The 22169-nt window shown below is 39.9% G+C and overlaps 1 pseudogene across 1 annotated transcript; it reads right to left on the bottom strand.

Moving 5' to 3' along the window:
• Nucleotides 1-1171: 1171 nt before the first annotated feature.
• LOC311619642 (elongation factor 1-alpha 1-like) lies at nucleotides 1172-16838 on the bottom strand (annotated as a pseudogene). The gene is made up of 2 exons: nucleotides 16810-16838; nucleotides 1172-2533 (listed from the first exon to the last, which is right to left on the bottom strand). The product of its transcript is annotated as an elongation factor 1-alpha 1-like (transcript).
• Nucleotides 16839-22169: the final 5331 nt, after the last annotated feature.

The raw sequence follows: 22169 nt of genomic DNA, 5'->3' as shown, positions 1-22169 counted from the left end.
GTCAGAGGCTGACTGGGAAGGAATCTGTGCACTCAAAATTGAGGTGTTGTGAGTGAAAGGGATCTATTGCCAAGCCTCATAGATAATGCTCCCATCAGAGGAAAAAAAAAAAAATCTTCCTGAATCACTACTCTCTATTTCTTACAGAAAATTGAGCTCCATTATAATTTATGGGACTGCCAATAGTATACAGTCTTTTTTTGCTGAAAAATGATTATTTAGCACGTGACACATATGGAAACATAACCCCTAAAATGATGGTATGAGGAGATGGGGCCTTTGGAGGTCATGAGGATGGAGCCCTTGTGAATGGTATTAGTGCCCTTATAAAAGAGGCCACACAGTGTACTTTGCCTCCTCTCTCTATGTGAGGATACAACAAGAAGTCTGTGACTAGAAGAGGGGCCTTCCCCAACCATGCTGACATCTTGGTCTTGGACTTACAGCCTCCCAAACTCTGAGAAATAAATTTCTGTTGTTTATAAGTCACCCAGTCTATGGCATTTTGTGATAACAGCCTGAATAGACTAAGGCGGTATCCATATCTACATTTATGATTCATACAAACACATTCTGAATAGGCAGTGCTGACATTATCATTCTTATTTTATGAATCAAGAAACATCTTCAGAGTGTTTAATTTAGACCTAAGTTCATACTTCTGGGAAGTGCAAAGGTAGAGTGAGATCTTTGCATTCTGCCTTTTCCATGAGAAATAGAGAAACCTACAGGATAATGGAACAGAAAAAATGCAGGAAAATGATATCAGTAAAAAGAAATAATGAAATGTGAATAAAATTTGAACTTTAGTAAGTAGTAATATACTGATGTTAGTTCTGAATTTTAATTAATGTGTCATGGTCATGAATCTAGAAATTGAGGGGACAATCTGAACAATTACTCCTCCCCTCCCCCCATTAAACTTTGTCTTAATGAGTCTCAAAATTCTGTGACAGATTTTTGGTCAAGTTGTCTCCATTGAAAAATACTGATTTTAAAAACTAATAATTTAAAAAATGCCACACACAGAGAAAAAACACACAAATGGTCCGCAAAATATTCTTTCCTTTTGAAGGTTTTCAATGTTTTATAATCATTAGTCAGTCTTTTAATATTAAACTTTGGTGGCTAATTGAGACAAAAAGTTCTGAGACTGTTCTTCCACCACTGATTAAGACTGGGGTGGCAGGTGTTGGGGAAAATATCCATTTAGCCTCTGAGATTTCTGGACAGATTTGGTGACTTTGCCAGCTCCAGCTGCCTTCTTGTCCACTGCTTGGATGACATCCACAGCAACTGTCTGTCTCCTGCCATGAACAGCAACATGGCCCTAAGGAGGGTAGTCAGAGAAGCTCTCAACACATGAGGGCTTGCCAGAAGTCATACCAACAATGGTGGCATCCTCAGATTCCAAAAACTTGGGGCCAACTTTTTCCCAGAATGACGATCAATCTTCTCTTTCAGCTCAGCAAATTTGTAAGCAATATGAGCTGAGTGACAACTCAGGTGCTTAGCCAACACTGATTTGGGGTGGGTCAGAATAATCACTTGAGCTGGAAGCCAGCTGCTTCCATTGGTGGGTCATTTTTGCAGTCACCAGCCACATTGATAGACATGCTCTTGACATTGGAGCCCACATTGGCCTCAGGAAGAACTTCACTCAAAGCTTCATGGTGCATTTCAACAGACTTTACTTCAGTTGTAATGTTGACTGGAGCAAAGGTGACCCCCATGCTGGGTTTGAAAGCATCAGTCTCCACTTGGTCCAAAGGGACAGAATTAATATTGTAGACATCCTGGAGGGGCAGACACAGGGGAGTGTCAATTGGATGAGTTGGTGGCAAGCTAAAATCTAGTGCTTCAAGCAGTGTGGTTCCACTGGCATTGCCATCTTTACAGGTGACCTTCCATCCCTTGAACCAAGGCATATTAGCACTTGGCTCCAGCATGTTGACACCATGCCAAATCAGAAATTGGCATAAATGCTGCTGTGTCAGGGTTGTAGCCAATTTTCTTAATGTAGGTGTTGACTTCTTTGACAATTTCCTTGTATCTTTGGGCCATAGGGTGGCTCAGTGGAATCCATTTTTTAACATCAACAATCAGCTGTTTCAGACTCAGTGTGTAGGCCAGAAGGACATGCTCATGGGTCTGTCCATTCTTGGAGATATCTGCTTCAAATTCACCAACACCAGCAGCAACAATCAGGACAGCACAGCCTGAGATGTGCCTGGAATTGTGTTTTTGACGGAGTCTGTGTGTCCTGGGGCAACACTGATGGCCACACAATACTGCTGGTCTCAAATTTCCACAGGGAGATATCAATGATGATACCACACTCATGTTCAGCTTTCAGTTTAGCCAAGACCCACATAATATTTGAAGGAGCCTTCCCCATCTGAGAAGCTTCCTTCTCAAATTTCTCCAAGGTTATTTTGTTGATCCTACCACATTTGTAGATCAGTTGGCCAGTAAGTGGTAGACTTGCTAGAATCTATATGTCCAAAAGATGACAATATTGATATGGGTCTTCCTTTCCCATTTTGGGTTTGGTAGTTTTCACAATACCTGTGTTCTGGCAGCAAACCTGTTGTGAAAAAGCTGAACAGTTATTATTTTAGAACACCTGTATTCTTAATCATAAACTAGAGGGCCAGTGCATGAAAACTCATGCACTGGAGGGGGTTCCCTCAGCCTGGCCTGCCCTCTGTCACAGTCCAGGAGCCCTCAGGGGTGAGAGGCAAGCCAGTGATCAGGGGAAGGCAATGCCCCATCATACCTCTGCTGCTGCCACTGCCAGCAGCACAAGCCTTGGGCAGCTCTGGTTACCTGAGCCTTGGGCAGCCCTGGGAGGCTGGGGGGCTGAGGGGACCGAGGGACTCCTGAGGCAGGTATGAAGAGCAGCTGGGCCCATGTAGGGGTGGGCCTGGCCTTGCTATGCACCTGCCACTCTGGCAGAACTGAGTGGACTGGGTGCCACCATCTTGTGGCTGTGGGTGCCTCCATCTTTGAAAGCAGGGCAGTCAATTACCATATTCCCTCCTTATTGGCTTTGGGTGCTGCCATCTTTGTGAGAACATGAGGGTCAATTAGCATATTCCCTCTTTATTAGTAGGAAAATAATTTTATAAAAAGATGCTAAATAACATGCCAGATAATTATATTTAAAAAAGAAAGAATAACATCTAAAAACATAAGGCTAGAAAGAACTAAATGGAAATAGTGTCAGATGCAACATCCCACTGCCTGTGCATCTACAACTAACTTAATTCCTTCCTCCTCAAACCTGCTGTACCATTCAAACTGGTTGTATGAATGACATTACCACAAGTTGCTAAGCCAGAAACCAGAGACTCTTCCTTCTTCCTGAGCCTTCCATCCAATCAGTCACCGTGGCCTGTGGCCTCCATTTACTGAGTATCTCATTTCTTCACCTCTGAGTTCAGACCTCCAGCATCTCTCTTACATCAAACATTTACTGCAATAGTCTCCTGTCTGTTGCCCCTGTTTCCCATCTTCTCATTTTCTAGCAGAATTTTTTCCTTCTTTTTTTTTTTTACTGTTCTTTTGGAATTTTTTTAGATTGAGAAAAATCCAAGAGAAGAGAATAATTCATAATCTAATCACTCAGAATTAATCATTGTTGACATATTATTTACTTAGTGCCAGTTTTACTTCTGACAGAAAAATCACTCTTTTGTTTTTTAAAAATAAAAGGGCCTGCATTCCCTATAAAGTATTGAAACAAGATAAAAGAATTACAAAGATGAAAGTTTAGAAATCACATTTAGTCTCATATTACAGGAATTATCATTGCTAAATTAGTTGACAACATTCTAGTTCTCTCTCTAGTCATCTTTCTAAGTTAAAACTCAATCAGCATCATTCCCACTTTTAAAATCCTTTAACCTTCCAATCAAATTATGAGAAAAATAGCAGGCGAAACCAAATTGAAAGATAGTTTGTAAAACATCTGACCAGTACTCCTCAAAACTGACAAGGTCATAAAAATAATAAACACTGAAAAATTGTCCCAGCCAAAAGGTACAAAAGGAGACAGGATTCCTCAAATATAGTGTGCTATCCTGCATGGGATCCTGGAACAGAACAGGGACATCAGTGGAAAACCAGGTGAAACCTTATACAATCTGGAGTTTAATGGGTAGTAATGTACTATTATTGAGTTCTTAGTTTTGACAAATGCATTATGATTGTGTAAGATGTTGACATTAGGAGAAACTAGGTGAGGGATAGACAGGAACTCTCTGTATTATCCTTGTTACTTTGTTGTAAATTAAATTTCTCTCTCTCTCTCTGTCTCTCTCTCTCTCCCCCTCCTCACCTGAGGATATGTTTGCTTTTTATTATTGATTTTAGAGAGAGGAAAAGGAGAGAGATAGAAAAAAAACAACAACCCCAAAACATCTATCAGTTGCATCTTTTATTCATCCTGATCGAGAGTCGAACCCAAAAGCTAAGTATGTGCCCTGACATGAATTTGAACTTGAAAATTTTTTGGCATATGGGATAATGCTCTAACCAATTGAGCTATTCAGCTAGGGATATCCCAAAATTTTTTTAAAAATTATATGAAAAAACATTACACAGAAAAAAACATCTTTAATGGCATCTCTTAGCTTTATATTGTTTGGCTAAACAGACAAGGCCATTTATGGTTTAGGGCCTGCCTTCTTCTCTCTAGTCCCATCTCCATAAACCTACCCACGTTATTATACACCCTTCACTGGAACTACATGTTGGAACTACACAATCATGGCAGAGTTTCCTCACGTGTTTACTTCTTTTTTAGTGTCACCTTCTAATTTTTTCCCCCTCCTATATATTTTTTTCAAATCTGTCTACTTCCTTTCCATACTACCATCCTGATGGAAGGCACCACCACATCTCATTGGGATTACTAAAACAGTTTTCCAACTAGTTTCCTTGCACCCACTTTTGTTCCCATTCTCTAGTCATCAATTACTGTGATTTCTTTTTTATTTTATTTTTTGTTTTTGTTTTGAATTCTTTATTGTTTAAAGTATTACATACTCCTTTTCCCCCATTGACCTCTCCCCAGCCACTCCCACCCCCAGCACATGTGTCTGTGCCATTGGTTATGCTTGTATGCATGCATACAAGTCCTTTCGTTGATCCCTTACTCCCCACTCCCACCCTCCCCTGCCTTCCCTCTGAGGTTTTGAACATCTTAATGTTGGCCCAACTATTCATGACGCCTGAACTATATACTAAAAATTGGATCCAAGTAGTGACCCTGAGGTAACCTAAGAAAGTGAGTTGAATAGTCCTGAATTCTATAGTTAAAGGAATTGTATAACTAAAAGACAGGTGGGCAGGAACTGTGCCATTTTCTGAGCCCTGCTAGGACTTAGAAACCCGTCACATTTCTTTCTTTTTTTTTTTTTTTAAATTTGTTTAATTATTACTTTTTTAAAAATTTTTTTTAAATAAATCTTTATTGTTCAGATTATTACAAATGTGATCCTCTTCCCCCCCTCAATTGCTCCGCTCCACCAGGTTCCCACCCCACCCTCTGTCCTTTCCCCATCCCCCATTGTCCTCATCCATAGGTGTACAGTTTTTGTTCAGTCTCTTCCTGCACCCCCACTCCTTTTTTCCCTGAGAATCGTCAGTCCACTCCCCTTCCATACCTCTGATTCTATTATATTCACCAGTTAATATTGTTCATCAGATTTTAAAAAAATTCTCTTGGTTTTTAGATTCACTTGTTGATAGTTACGTATTTGTTGTTCATAATTTTTATCTTTATCTTCTTCCTCTTCCTAAATAACCCCCTTCAGCAATTCATATAATTCTGGTTTGGCGGTGATGAACTCTTTTAGCTTTTTTTTTTATTAGTGAAGCTCTTTATCTGGTCTTCAATTCTGAGTGTTAGCTTTGCTGGGTAGAGTATTTTTGGCTGTAGGTTCTTGCTATTCATCACCTTGAATATTTCTTGCCATTCCCGTCTGGCCTGCATGGTTTCTGTTGAGAAATCAGCTGACAATAGTATGGGTGCTTCTTTATAGGTAACCACCTGCTTTGCTCTTGCTGCTTTTAATATTCTCTCTTTGTCTTTTGCCCTTGGAATTTTAATTATGATGTGTCTTGGTGTGGTCCTCCTTGGATTCCTTTTATTTGGGGTTCTGTGGGCTTCCTGGACTTGTAAGTCTATTTCTTTCCCCAGGTGGGGGAAGTTTTCTGTCACTATTTCTTCCAGTATTTTTTCGGTATCTTGCTCTCTCTCTTCTTCTGGAATCCCCATAATTCTGATGTTGGTTCGCTTGAAATTGTCCCAGAGGTTTCTTACACTATCTTCAACTTTCTGGATTCTCTTATCTTCTCGCTTCTGCAGAGGAGTGTCCTCTGGCTCTTTGTGTTCTAAATCTTTGTCTTGATTTTTGCGATCTTCCAGTCTGTTTTTAGGACTCTGTGTAATATTTTTTATTTCAGACAATGTTTTCTTTATTTCTAGTTGATCCTTTTTCATATCCTCATAGGTCTTGTTTATTTTATCGGCCTTTTTTAGGATATTGTTAAATAACCTTATAACTGTAGTTTTGAACTCAATGTCCAATCTTTTCTTTTCCTCCATCTCCTTCCTTTGTGTCCTTCCTCTTGTTTGCATTTTAGTTGTTTTTCCCTGATTTGATGGAATAGCTTTGTGTGTTAGGTGTTCTGGTAGAGCCCAGTAGCACAGCCTTCCCAGTTACCTGTGGTGGACAGTCTTGGTGTAGCCCTGTGGGCTGTGTATGCAGTCTTGTTGTTAAGCCTTGCTTATTGTTGGTATCACTGGGATGCGTTGATCTCCAAGCCAATTGGCTGTGAGAATCAGCAGTGTCTCAGCTAGGAGGGCTTCTGTACTCCGCTTGGATATTGCGGGGTCTCGGGGTGGCGCAGACAATCTTTGGTTCCCTGACAGTCTCACCTTAGAAAAGTCCTGTTCGCAGAGAGTTTTGGAAGATTGGTTGCAGGTGCACGCACCTCTTTAGTAAAGGCACAGACAAGCTTTGGATTCCGGCCAGTCCCTCCTTAGAGAAAGCCAGCCTCTGAGAGAGAGCTCAGCCACAGATGGGGCGGAGTCTCAGGTTGGTGCAGACAAGCTTTGTTTTCCCTTTGGCTCCTTCCCAAGTCCCGCAGTGATGGCCTCTGGCTTCACACACCTCCGAGAGATCTCTGCTCACTGCCTGACAGTCTGGCCTCTCCCAGTCTGGGGCCGTCTATCAGAGCAATAGGCTGATTCTGTTTTCCTCTCGAACAAGAAAGCCGGCCTCGCGTTAGCTGTCTGCCCTCTCCGCGCTCCGGGAGTAAGCCAGTAGGGAACTCAGCCCGCCCACCCTCTCCGCACCAGGAGTAAGCCAGCAGCAATCTTGGTCCGGCCCTTCCTCTCCGCGCGCCAGGAGTAAGCCAGTGCTTTTTCGCGCACACAGTTCTCCGTACCTTCACAGTTCCTGAGGTTCAGCGTGCCTTCTCTCTCCTTCCCAGATGGCAGAGCCTCCTCTCAGCTAGCCATCCAGCGCTTCAGGGCAATGCCTTCCCTGTTTTTCAGTTCTAAATTCAAATTTTTTGTGGTAGGCTGCATTCGGGTGTCTACCCTATGCCGCCATCTTTGTTTCTCCTGTGATTTCTTAAAGTACAAATTTAATTGTGTTCTTCTTAAACTTTTCACTGGGTTTCTTTTGTTCTCAGCATAAAAACCCAAAAATCCTTCAGCCTTATTGCTGTAAAAGTTCAGGGGCAGCATTTCTATCATAGGTTTGATTACGAGGTACAGTGGTCAGAGAAGGGGTTTTCTCTCCAAAGCTATACTTTTGTTGGTTGCATTTGTCCCATATCCTCATCTGGTAAAGTCCTACTAATCACCCAGTAACCATTTTATAAAAACTTTCCCTGATATATCTCTCTCTCCTTGTCAACTCTCACACATACCATTGGTTTCTGTCTGAGGAGAGGAGAGGCTACCATCTTTTCATGGTTAAGAGATATTTGGCCTGAGTTTGAATTTGGCTCTACCTTTAAACACACACACACACACACACACACACACACACACACACACACACACACAATTGATTTCAGAGAGGAAGGGAGAAGAGAGAAATAGAAACATCAATGAAGAGACAGAATAATTGATTGGCTGCCTCCTGTATGCCCACACTGGGACACTGGGGATCGAGCCTGAAACCTGGCATGTGTCCTGACCCTGACCTGAACCATGACCTCCTGGTTCATAGGTGGACACTCAACCACTGAGCTATACCTGCTGGGCTGGCTCTATCTTTCAACATCTATGTGATCACAGGCAAGCAACCTGGTATCTTTGAGTCTGTTTTCTTAAAAGTTATTCTGAGAATTAAATAGTCATAAGTGCCTAAAACATCACCTGGAAACAGACAGGTTCAGAAATAGCAGTCGTTACGCTGTACTGTGTTCTTCGTCTTTGTAACCCCAGACACAAATACAACTAATGCATTATATTGGCATTGCTGGGGTTCTAGAATCTAACGGAAACACTTGTTGGATAATTATTGTTTCCTTTGTCTGGAATTCACCTTCACTCTTTCTTCACCCTTCTCCATGTAGTTAATGTGTGCTCCTCGTTCCCCTCTCAGCTCAGGTCCAGTTCCACCAAAAGCCTCTTTTGCTCATGACACTTTCCTTTGACATAGAGATTGTGCCGTGGCTCCTACTGTTCCTGCCTGATTGGAGGATCCTGTCTCTCTCATTAGATAGTCCTGTGAGCACCATAGGCTCAGAAAAGGCACTCCTGAAGGTGTCAAATAAGTGAGTAAATTAATATATCATTGGGCTAGTGTCTCCATGATCATAATGTTGGTTTGAGGGTCAAATGGCAAGGTCTCAGTAATTTTCCTACCTGATGTGTCTAAAGAATAGTGAAGCAGCCCTAGTCAATTTGGCTCAGGGGTTAGAGCATCGGCTTGAGGACTAAAGGGTTCTGCAACCTCTGTTGCAGGCTTGATCCCTACAACTAATTGCCTTGTCTCTCTCACATTGATGTTTCTCTCTCTCTCTCTCTCTCTCTCTCTCTCTCTCTCTCTCTCTCTCTCTTTCTCTCTCTCTCTCCTTCCCTCCTTCTTTCCCTCCCTCCCTTCCATTCTCTCTAAAAATCAATGGAAAATATCCCTGGGTGAGGATTAACAACAACAAAAAGTAGAATAGTGAAAGAGTCAAGGCTCTCTGATATAATACTGGGAGTAAGCAAAGACTTAGAACTCAGTGATATCAGGGCTTTTGGGTACAGGAAAATGAAGAAGAGATAACTTTTAGGTGAAATGTAGAAAGCTGATAAAGTTGAGCAAATTTAAGGATCACGTACTCATGTAATAGCTATGTGAGTAAAGTTCTCCTGAGAAAAGGTAGGATAAGCTTTTGAAAAACCTCTTTTTTAAATACATCCAGATACCTTGTATGTTGTTTGTCCATGGTAAATGTTTGCAAATGCATAGTGGAAGAACACGAACTCACATCAATTAGATTAGAGCAAGAAAGAATCTTAGAGGCATCTGGTCCATCTTCATGATGAATGCACCAACAATTCTTAGAAGGTTTCAAAAGGAAAGAAAAAAAAAATTTCATGCATCAGGATACAATTAAAAAATTAACTAGAACTTTTCAAGACCCTGAGTAGGGATCATTTTCTAAGCTCAGTCAGAATTATAATGACAGAGAAAAAGTCAAATTCTGGGTTTTCTTCAAAAATAGAGGATGGTATTTTTATATTCTAAGGCCCTTATTCTTTTAATTTTTATTTTGTTTTAAAATGACCAACTAGTTCTTAAACACAACAGGAAATTCAGCTCACATCTTTTCCAGATGGCAAGTTGCCAACATCCTTTTAGGAAGTCTTTAAACCTGGGATAGTTCTGGACTATTGGAATTGCCCCCGTGTGAACCTTCCTGTCTATGTGGCAGTTTTGGAGTGACTTGTAATTTACTTCCATTTTCATTTTCATTCAACAGTAGAGATTCAAGGCATATGATCATGAAAGACCAAAACAATTTAGAACCATTTTAATTTGGTGGCTACTTCTTTTTTTCTTTTAAAAAAATATTTTTATTGATTTCAGAGAGGAAGGGAGAGGGAGAGAGATAGAAACATCAATGGTGAGAGAGTTTCATTGATTGGCTGCCTCATGCAGGGACCCTACTGAGGATCAAGCTCGCAACCTGGGCATGTGCCCTGACCGAGAATCAAACTGTGACCTCCTGGTTCATAGGTCGATGCTCAACCACTGAGCCATGCCAGCCGGGCAGGTGGCTACTTTTATCACAGAGAAAAACAACAAGTAAACAAACCAAACACATTTTTGGCTCTTATATGCCAAAGGAAGGTGAAAAGAATAGATTACTTATTAGTAATGGGAACTTGCGTTTTGTAACTAAGTCATTTGTGAGTAAAAGTATTTTTTAAGAAAATTAAAAAAAATTAATATAGAAAATCTATCTCAGATAGGAACCAAATATTGAACATTGAAACCTTGGTTTTTCTTTTCTATCTTTTGTGGAGGAGCAGTCAGATGATTGGAATGTTGGTTAACTACAAATTTGCATTGTGAGCAATACATTTATATTGCAAATGCCAACTCAACATTGTTTTGTTCATCCATTTGTGTGCCAAACGCATGATCAGAAGTGGGCTGCATTATGGGGAGGAAGAGTTAAGGTGTTGCAATTGTCATTTTTGTGGGAAACCTCAGCAAAGTTATAGAGAATTGTCTTCAAGTGAAATCAATCTACTCACAAATGATTATATAACTCTGAGAATTAAAAACACTTTTCATGAAAAAAGACTAAGAAATTGAAATCTGAGAGTGCCTGCTCTCCCAGGACAAGCATGAGGCTATATTGAAACTTAATTTTCTTTTGAATACTTTAAATGAGAATTTGGATTTACCTGAGAGCTTTAAACCTGATTGACAAAGTCCTGAGGCCTTCTTCTCAGCTGCAAGACAAGAAGAATTAATTGGGCAAAATAATGAGTAAATTTTGTTAATTCACCTTTTTCTTTTCTTTTTTAGTCAGTTTGGAAACTAAATATAATAACAGAAAAAAATCAGATTTACAAACTAAATGTCTTTCCAAGTGATTTAAATACTAAGGGATGGCTGAGCAGCAAAATGACTGTAGACTACTGAATTTATTTAGTTAAACATTTTTTATTTTTACTAATCCTCACCTGAGGATATTTTTCCATTGATTTTTAGAGAGAGTGGAAGGGGGAGAGATCGAGAGAGAGAAAAATGTTGATGTGAGATAGACACATTGATTAGTTGCCTCCCACAGGAGCCTCAACCAGGGCTGAGGATCGGCTTGAAGCCTGCAACCAAGGTACGTGCCCTTGCCCAGAAGCAAACCTGAGACCCTTCAATTCACAGGCCAACATTCTACCCACTGAACCAAACTGGCTAGGGCAACTACTGAATTTAGAAAATCCAAGTTCTCCTTCAAATTAATTATTAAAAAAAAATTTACAAGTTAAATTTCACACAATATTTAATAAATATGATCTATCTCTGATCATGACCTGTGAAAAGTTGTCACTGTGGAATTTTGGTCACATGATAAATACAAAGTTGTTATATCTTCCATTTTTAAAGACAGAGAACCCTATTTCTTTTAAAAAAATATTTTTATTGATTTCAGAGAGGAAGAGAAGAGAGAGAGATAGAAACATTAACGATGAGAGAGAATCATTCATTGGCTGCCTCCTGCATGCCTTCTACTGGGAATTGAGCCTACAACCCCGACATGTGTCCTTGACTGAAATCGAACCCAGGACCCTTTAATCCACAGGCCAACCCTCTATCCACTGAGCTAAACAAGCTAGGGCTATAAGCAGTAGATACTGAAAAATATTCGGTTCCTTTTACAACCAATATAGAGAAATACTCGAAAACTCTGGTCTCCTCACTCCCCTTTTATGGACGGGAAGGCAACTCCAAGTTACTCAGGAAAGGGTATATTTTATGTGAAGGGCCAGATGTAGAGAAGGGGAAGGAAGACCTCTGTGTTCAATAGGACTTATTAATCATGAAGCTGCGCACTATAGCCACTTCTTCTATTAAAGTCTAATTGACGTCAATGACTGAACAGTCACACTCGTTGCCTTTGATTTAAGTCTTATCTTGGTTTCATCATACCACCCACCACCTCCCTTCACCTTCAAACAATGGCCCCAGCAAGCCAGTTCTGAGCAGGCCCCAGGATTACTTTCCTAGGGGAAAACAGAGCATTACCTCACTTCCTGAAAATGTGTCCAACAGAAACAAAACACTTCTCTCTATGAAAAGCAGGCAGCAATATTAACGTTTGCCAATTTGGTTGGTGATCTGCTCAATTCAGGGACCAGAGAAAGTTTGTAGCAGGGCTAAATGTGTACTAGTGTAGCCTTTCGAGGCTTCCCGCCCCCCGCCCCCCGCCCCTGGTATATATTTTTAGCAAGTGAGAAATAGTGCTCTTTCATAATAAAACAGATGGTGGTTTGCACAAAATTAACATGATTTGGCTTTCACTAGGCAAAATGAAAGTCATGAGTGATGCAGTATTTCAACTCAAAGATATTTTATGGAACATTAACATATCAAGTTAGAAGAATGTTCTTTCCAACCAAAAATATTGATTCATTGAAAAAAAACATAAAAAAACCCTCAGTGAAATAGAATTGTTCATAAGTTGTGATTGCTGTTCCCATAAAAATATTTCTGTTTAAATTTATAACAAACGTTCTGAGGAGGAGAAATGTTTTTCCTATGTCCCATTTAACAACACAATAACTTTGTTTTCAAAATCTCATTTTATTCTAGCTGGAAGATATATGATCTTATTACACAAAACAACCACTTCATCTCTACAAAAACTTATTATTGGAATATATGATTATAATGTTTTACAGAGGGTGTAAGGCATAGCCCTCATCAAGTTTAGACTATATGCTGTGCAGCTGACACCTCATCTTTAGGAGCGTTAGATAGAAATTACTTCAATAAACTTATAAGCACAGTTCAATATTAAAACATTGATAGCATTTAATAGAAGTGTGATCATTTGTATTACTCCATAATGAGAGTACTAAATAATATTACTAATAAGCAATCCATCCTAATTGCTTCTGTTTAATAAAGAAATTAAAAAGGGAAAATATACAGTGTGGGATAAAATGATGGGTGTGAGCTTTGAAAAGGGGAAGTGTCAGTGAGGTGCAAATACTGAACAGGTGTGGCAGGTCATTCCTTGGAGACATTCTTCACAGACTCTGCTGATGTTATCACACATGAACGTTCCTGACCCCACATCCTTCTGCCTCTAAGTCTTTAACATGTCCTTCCCTAAGACTAAAATTCTTTTCCCTCCCTTTCCTCTACCTCCCTCTGACAAAATCTTAGGATTAGTTTGGGTCTCACCCTAGGCTTCCCTTCCTCTGAGGGCTGCCCTGAGGACCCCATTCCTCCAACTTCTGGTGACGAGGTTGGTCTCCCTACTTTGAACGTCCATCACACCCTAAGCTTCTCCATTTGTATGACTTCCCGTGAAATTTATTGCTGCTTATAGTCTCTAAACAAGGTAAAAGATTTAGCTGTCATGCCAACATTCTACATACCCAGCTCCTGGCACAGAACTTAGGGTTTAGTGATGCTCACTGTATGTTTCATGAATCGAATGAACAGATCTTCATTTGTATAGAATTAGTTATGGTCCCTAATATAGAATTAATTATGGTCCTTCTGTCACTAGGCTATTAGTTGTTATTAACTGAATACTTACTTGTTAAATTGGAAGATGGACAGTTTAAAGAAGAAGAAAAATACCGTTTTCAGTTTAATTATTGTATCTCCTCAAATTTTGTTTGGTGGATATATTTAATAAAGGCTATATAAGTGAGCTGAAAACAATAACAAAGCATATCTTCAAATTAAAAATTTTTTTTTTCCCTATTTAACTGCAAAGGTCAAAGAGTAAACTTGACTTTGGGAATGAATGGTATGCAGTTATAAACCATGTTTCTTCTCTTTTATCTGATGTCTTTGAGTTGACTTCATTCTTAGGCAGGATCTCCCTACACAGAGGACAAGTAGGCCACAGACAGCTGATGCTGCTTCTATATGGCAATAATATTAAGAACTCCTAAAGGTCCTGACTAGCACTGTTAGGGTTACACATCCATCCCAGGATCCATGATGTAATCACAGTGGTTGGAACTTTGGCCATCTAAGAAGATGCTTATCCAGTGTCTATAGGGGGAAGATTCTCAAAATAAACAAGAGTTTGTTACCAGAAAAATGGGGAAAGAGAATGTGTGGTGAGCAGACAAACACCTTAGCTACCATGGCTTTCTGCCAAGTAAATACTGAGTATTCTGGAAAGTTATTTACATCAGCTCAGATCAGGCATCTTGCTTTTACTTGATTGGTATGGAAGCTGATGGGAAAGCACTTTGATCGTTTGCTTCTTTTCACGTATTGACTCATTTATTGACACAATATATGTTTAGGGATACAAGAATGAAGATGACTGACAACAGTCCTTGTCCTGATGAAACTTATATTCCCAGAACAGAAACAAATATGATCATTAAAAATTATGTAGTAAAGGCTATAACAGAAATAAACTTGGAAGTTTCCATGGAGTAACTAATTTTCGTGGTCTTCTCTGAGTGTCATTAGTTTTAATGAGGCCTACCCTGATCCTCCTATTTAAAATTAAACTCCCTCTGAATTAATGTTTCAGATTTCTTTGGATATATACCCAGAAGTGGAATCGCTGGGTCAGTTCCATTGTTAATTTTTTTGAAGAGCCTCCATGGTATTCTCCACAGGGGCTGCACCGGTCTGCATTCCCACCAACAGCGCACAGGATTCTCTTTTCTTCACATCCTTGCCAACACTTGTTTGCTGATTTACTAATGACAGCCGTTTTAATGTTACAGAAGACCAAAGAAATACCAAGCACACTTCATAGAGAAAGGGAGGGACTCCGTTTATTAACACTAGTGGAGTCAGGAATAATTTCCAAATCAGAGTGAAGAAACACGCAGAGGGCTTCACTTTTTATAACCTTCTGGGGTCTTTGTCTTGCAGATATGGTTCCACTTTCCTTCATGGGCTTACAGGAAGGCCCCCACCTGTCAGCCCATGAAAGAAAGTGGAATCTAAAGAACAAAATATCTGATGATCTGTCCTGGCACCAACATAACAACTCTCACCCCCTACCCCCCAGGGCAGTGCATTGTTCACAGTTCCATGGCCTCTGCATTTAGATAACAAGTTCTGCAAGACCAGTTTCCTCCTCACTGACAAGCGTGAGGTGATGTTTCATTGGTTTTATTTTGCGTTTCTCTGATGACTAGTGATGTTGAACATTTTTTCATATATCTATTGGCCATTTGTATGTCTTCTTTGGAGAAGTGTCTGCCCATTTTTTAATTGGGTTGTTTGTTTCTTTGGTGTTCATTTATATGTCCATTGCAGCATTATTTACAATAGCCAAGATATGGAAGCAACCCAAGTGCCCATCAATAAACAAGTAAATAAAAAAAGTTGTGGTACATATATTCAATGGAATATTACTCAGCCATAATAAAGAACAAAATCTTACCATTTTTGACAAATTGGATGAAACTAGAGGGTATTATGATAAGTGAAATAAGTCAGTCAGAGAAAGACAAATACCATGTGATTTCACTTACATGTGGAATCTAAAGAACAACAACAAAAAAATTGAAACAGACTCATAAATACTGAGAATAGACTGATGGTTGCCAGAGGGGTAAAGTTTGGGGACTGGGCGAAAAAGGTAAAGGGATTAATAATGCACAAATTGGTAGCTACAAAATAGTCATGGAAATATAAAGTACAGCATAGAATTACAGTCAATAATATTGTAATAACTATATACAGTGCCAGGGGAGTACTGGAAATATCAGGGGGAACATTTTTAGAGAGGAGGAGAGACAATGATGTGAGAGAGACACATTGATTGGATGCCTTCCACATATCCACATGTGCTCTGACTGGGGCAGGGGATCAAACTTGCAACCTAGGTACATGCCCTTGACCAGGAATCGAACCAGAGACTCTGGTGTGGGCCAATGCCCTAACCACTAATCAACACCAGCCAGGGTAGGGTAATTATTTTTTAATGTCTTTTTCTCTCAAGACTATAATTCCCATGTAGGCTGGGACTGGGTCTATCTTATTCGCTGTCCAGCACAGAACCTCGTGGTTGGAGTTTAATACATGTTTATTGATATAATGAACTAAATAGAATAGATTAAACAAAGCACAATTAGACTTGCCTTTTAGTTAATTTATTATTCATTTATAGACTTTTTATAGTCACACCCATTTAATTTCTTTCTGCCCTTTTCCTTTAACATCTTTACTTTCAGTGTGTTTTTTTAAAATCCTCATCCAAGAATATTGATTTTATTGATTTTTAGAGAGGGAGGGAGGGAGAGAGAGAGAGAGAGAGAGAGAGAGAGAGAGAGAGAGAGAGAGAGAAACATCGATGTGAGAGAGACATCGATCAGTTGCTTCCTGTACATACCCTGACCAAGGATTGAACCTGTAACCTGAGTATGTACCCTGACTAGGAACCCAACCACAACCCTTTGGTGTCTGGGGTGATGCTTCAACTAACTGAGCCTCCAGCCAGGGCTTTAATTTCAGTTTTAATGTACAGTTGACCCTTGAGCAATGTGGGGGTTAAGGGTGACAACCCAATTTAGTCTGATTCTATAGTCAGTCTTTCACATCTACAGATTCAACTTACTGCAGACTGAAAACATCATTTTCATTCATGGTTGGGAATCTGTGATCGGGAATGTGAAAATACTGTTTTCTCTTTGTGGTTGCCTAATCTTCTGATTCAGAAACCCTCAAAGGAAGGGATGACTATATTTATTGGAAAAAAAACTCCACGTATTAGGGAACCCACAAAGTTCAAACCCAGGTTATTCAAGGGTCGACTGTATTTTTCTTCTTTAGCCTGGTCTAACAGCCTTTCTTCATCCATTATTTTTGACAAGAGCGTGTCTTGTGTTAGGAATTCTTGGGCCACTTTTGTCCACAAGCAGGAGCAGTGCAACTGTCCCTCCTACTTCCGTGTATTGTAGAGGGTCATTCACCTGGTCTGGGCCAATTCCTCTACACAGGACTGCATGGCTTCTCTTCCAGAATCAATTGATGGCTTTACAATGCTAAGAAAAGTGCCTCCTCTAGAATTCTTGGTTTTAAATAAATACCCCTTCAGTCAAGAGGAGCAAAACCAGACAGCGGGTTTTTATTATTACTGTTATTTTATTTTATTATTTTATTTATTTATTTTTATTTATTTATTTTTAAAAAATATATGTTTTATTGATTTTTTACAGAGGAAGGGAAAGAGATAGAGAGTTAGAAACATCGATGAGAGAGAGTCATCGATCAGCTGCCTCTTGCACACCCCCTACTGGGGATATGCCCGCAACCAAGGTACATGCTCTTGACCGGAATTGAACCTGGGACCCTTCAGTCCCCAAGCCGACGCTCTATCCATTGAGCCAAACCGGTTTTGGCAATTTACTGTTATTTTAATATAAAACATATATTACTGTGTGACCATGTGCCACTCACTGGTATGGCTCAACCAGAGCATGTCTCTGAGGGGGTATGCGACCCTCTTCAATAAAAAAACACACAAACAGCCGGGACGGTTTGGCTCAATGGATAGAGCGTCGGCTTGGGGACTGAAGGGTTCCGGGTTCGATTCCGGTCAAGGGCATGTACCTTGGTTGCGGGCATATCCCCAGTAGGGGATGTGCAAGAGGCAGCTGATCGATGACTCTCTCTCATCGATGTTTCTAACTCTCTATCTCTTTCCCTTCCTCTCTGTATAAAATCAATAAAATATTAAAAAAAACAAAAAAACAAAAAACACAAACAAACAAACAAACAGCCAAAAAAGAGATAAGTGCAGGGTAGCATGCTAAGGCCAGGGTTACTCTTTCTCAAGGAGAAAAGTCAAGGTCATTTTAACAGGAGGAACAACCCAAGTTAACAGAGGTTGAAGCACCAGAGGTTCCTTTTTCTTTAGTGGGTCCTGGACCTACAAGTCCCCTCACAAGGAGTCCCTAGGAAGTCCATTGGCACCCAGCTGAGGTGAAAGAATTGGCTGTCCAAGACCAGATCAGGGCGGGGGAGAGAAGTGACATTATTCAGCAGCGGCTTTGGGGGGGCCAACAGAGAGAGGATTGTAGGGGGGCACAGGGAGCTAGAAAAGGAGCTTGCCTTGCGTGGCTTAGTCAGTCCAGTTACGTGAGGTTCAGCCGTCACCTGGGAGACTTGGCTTCACAACTCCCACCCAGCTCCGGATGGAGCTCATAATACAGTTTTACGTAATTCTGCCTTTATCCACTGAGCACGATTAAACATGAAACCTGTGAGGCAGAAAGGGCTGGCCGCAGTTTTCAGCGCAGAGCTTTTTAACAAAGCCATAAATGAGGTGAATCATGGCTCGTCCCAGCTATTTTTTCCTCTTGTGTAATTTTAATCCTCGTGTATGTTTCTGAGCTAATCTCATCATTTCAGCTATTTGTCCAAATTAACCCAAACCCCTTAAAATTTCAAGTTAGTTTTGTTACTACTTAATATTTCATGCCAGGTTTTGTTACTACTTAATATTTCATCCATACGGGATGCAGGCATGCCACAGACATCAGCATAGCTGGCAGTGTGAGTCCTCAGGGTCTTCTTCCCAGGAAGGAAGGCACTTGGGTGGGCTTCCCTGGAGATCAGTGGGCCATTCTTAAGTCTTCTGGGCTTCTCCATCATAACATTTGAAGTTCTGAACAGAAACTTTGTCACTGGGGACATGGTTCTAGAAAGAAACCCTTAAAACAGTGATTTTTCAATCTTTTTCATCTCATAGTACACATAACCTAATTACTAAAATTCTGTGATACACCAAAACATATATTTCTTTGTTGATCTGAAAAAAAAAAAGATTATAATTTGGATGCATTCATACCAGATGGCTATTGTTGCGTTGGCTGTTATCATTTTATTATTTTACAATATAAAAGAAAAGAGGTCAGTGCTCTGACTAAATAGTCAGATATTGCATGCTTTTAAAACTCTTCAGACACACCAGTTGAGAATCACTGCCTTACAATGATTAAATGTTCTAACCAAAGTGTTTTTACTGCTAGATCTGAAAAACTGAATATAGGACAGCTAATACGTTTACTGTTTAGGAGAAAAAAATAGAACTATTACCAGTAAAAGTTGTAATCTAACAATTTACTTAAGTTGCTTTTTTACTTATTTACTTATAGCCATGTGGGATGTGGATAATTATTTTAAAATGTTTAATATAAGGGACTTCTATTTAACCAAAAGTATTATATACCATATTTCAGTATTTGAGCACATGTTTAAAACTTGGTTTGTGGTAAAATGTAGCATTTCCCCCCAGTGTTATTTGACATGGTAGAGTTGCACAAAAAAGTGAAATTTCGTATTTTATTGCAACAGAGGACTAAGAAATGACTAACTCTCCTTATTTGGAGAACAGGAAGTGGTTTAGGATTAAGATCCAAAAAAATCAAATTTGTTTGATGTTGCCAGTAGTAACCTACCTTGATGTGGCTTCTTCAGATGCAACTAGAACTCAAAATTGTGACATCTACAAGTGGTGGGAGAGTTTGAGAAACAGTCAGAACCTGTTACCTGGAATTTCAGCCTTGGAGGTTACAATTCCCAGGATGCATGTATAGTCTTACAGAATTTCTGCAGTTACTATTTCCTGGAGAAAATAGTTGTTGAGAAGACCAAGATGAATTGAAATAACATTCTGAGTATTCTTTCTAAGCCATTCAAATTTCTTTACTTAATCACCGTGGCTACCTCAACTCCTCTAGAAAGCAGTTTTTGTCTTTCTATTCATTGACTGAATAAGAGAAAAAACAGCTTTTGGTTTATTGACACTTGCATCAAGATTATATGATGTTGGAACAATGGGGGTGGGTGGGAATACTTGTAAAGTATATGATTGTCTAACCCCTGTTCTGTACACCCTGAAACTAATATATAATAATATTGAATGTAAACTGTAATTGAAAAATAAAATTTAAAAAATTGTTCGATGTTTCTTAAAGATATAAGTCTGGACTCACTGACCAATAGAATTCCAGTTTCAGAAAGTGTGTTTTTAATAAGCCCTCTAAGTGATACTTTGGCATCTTAAAATTTTGGAATAATTAGTTTGTGGTATAGGAACAAATAGCCACACATAATGAATGCATTAGTTGATAGTTATTTTATGACCTGATTTTATTTTCATGAAAACTAAAGCTGATTATTTAAGACACTGTTATTGCCTATTTCTGCTTAAAGAATTCTCTATAAAGAATATGACGACTCAGGGTAAAAGAGAACATATAATTTTTTTTAGCCTCATCTGATCTTGAGCTAGGCTATTCTAGACCAGTGGTTTTCAAACCTAACAGTGCATCAGACTCACTGGGAGGTTTTGTTAAAAACAGATTGCTGGGCCCTAACCCCAGAGTTTCTGGTTCCATAGACCTAGGATGGGCCCTGAGAGTTTACATCTCTTACAAGTTCTCAGATGTATTAGTCCACCATGGTTGCGATTGCAAACAACAGAAATTTATTTTTCACAGTTCTAGATGGGAGCCCAAGATTAAGGTACTGGCAGAGTTGGTTTCTCTGTTCTCTGCTCTCTCTCCTTACAGATAGCTGCTCTCTAACTGCCTCTTCTTTCACATGGTTTTTCCTCAGTGATTTCAGAGAGGAGGGGGTGGGGGAGAGCAGAGAGGGAGAGAGAGAGAGAGAGAGAAATATCAATGATGACAGAGAATCATTGATTAGCTACCTCCTGCATGCCCCACACTGGGGATTAAGCCCGCAATCCGGACATGTGCCCAGACGGGGGATGGAACTGTGGTCTCCTGGTTCATAGGTTGATGCTCAAACATTATCCATGTCAGCTGGGCCCTGGCCACTCTTTCTGTATTCAAGTTTCCTCTTATAAGGATACCAGTCGATTGGATCAGGACCCATCCTAAGGGCCTCATGTTAACTTAATTATCTCTTTAAAGACCTTACTTCCAAATATAGTCACAGTCTTAAAAGCTGGGAGTTCAGGCTCCAACATATAAATTTTGGGGAGATACAATTCAGTTCATAACACCGTATGATGCTGAGGCTGTAGGTCCAGGGACCACACTTCGAGAACCACTGTCTGGACTTAACTGGTGAGATAGGGAAATGACTTCTGAGAAGACATTTCCCAATTGTGTGACAATCCTTGGCTTCACTTCTTTCTACCAACTTTCTCTTGATGGTACTTTCTACTTCTCTGCTTTAATTATTTTCCTTGGCAGATGATTTTCCAAGCTTCAGTTTAGCTCCTTTTGTCCTCAGTGACTTCAACTCTGTGTCAGATACCAACCTCGGTGTCTTGCCAGCAATGCTTATGTATAGGTGTTTATATATTCAGACCAGCACTTATCTGGGTTGTTGCAGTCTTGCTTTGCTCCTGCTCTCCCTGTACCTGTTCCTGGCACGACTACTCACTATACATTTAAATGGGCCTATGGAGTCTATTTTTCCCCCCTTGATCCCTATGCCCCACAACCAAATTGCACAGCAACTACCTATGCATTTCAATATCCCCATCTCTTCTTTTATTTCCCTTGCATCCAGCTTTATTTAAGTCTCATTAATTCTCCTTTGTATATTGCCATAGCCTTCGTGCCAGAATCATTTCTTTCTGTGTCTCCCTTCTTTAATGAATACAATTTACTGTTTTAGAGTAATCTTCTTAATTAAAAAAAAAAATCAAGTGTTTTTCCTACCACATGTTCATGCCCTGCTAAATAAAATTCAGGGTTCTGTTACAAAAAGGAAGGGGTGAGTAAAAATCTATCAGTCTCCACTAGGCTGCTGCAATCACCCCCAAATATGCATGTACACATTTTCTTTCATCTGTAAGATCTTTCCCAGGTGCAGACACCACAAAGTACAACACAGTTACAGCCACCAGCTCAAGGTTAAGGATCTCTGCCTATGTGCAGTGGGCTTCTTCAGATCATCAAGGTCTAGCAAAGTGTTACTGCCCATTGTACCCAG

The sequence above is a fragment of the Pipistrellus hanaki genome (genome assembly GCF_964339955.1).
Source record: "Pipistrellus hanaki genome assembly, chromosome: 3".
NCBI lineage: Eukaryota > Metazoa > Chordata > Mammalia > Chiroptera > Vespertilionidae > Pipistrellus > Pipistrellus hanaki.
This window is presented reverse-complemented; position numbering and strand designations above follow the sequence as displayed.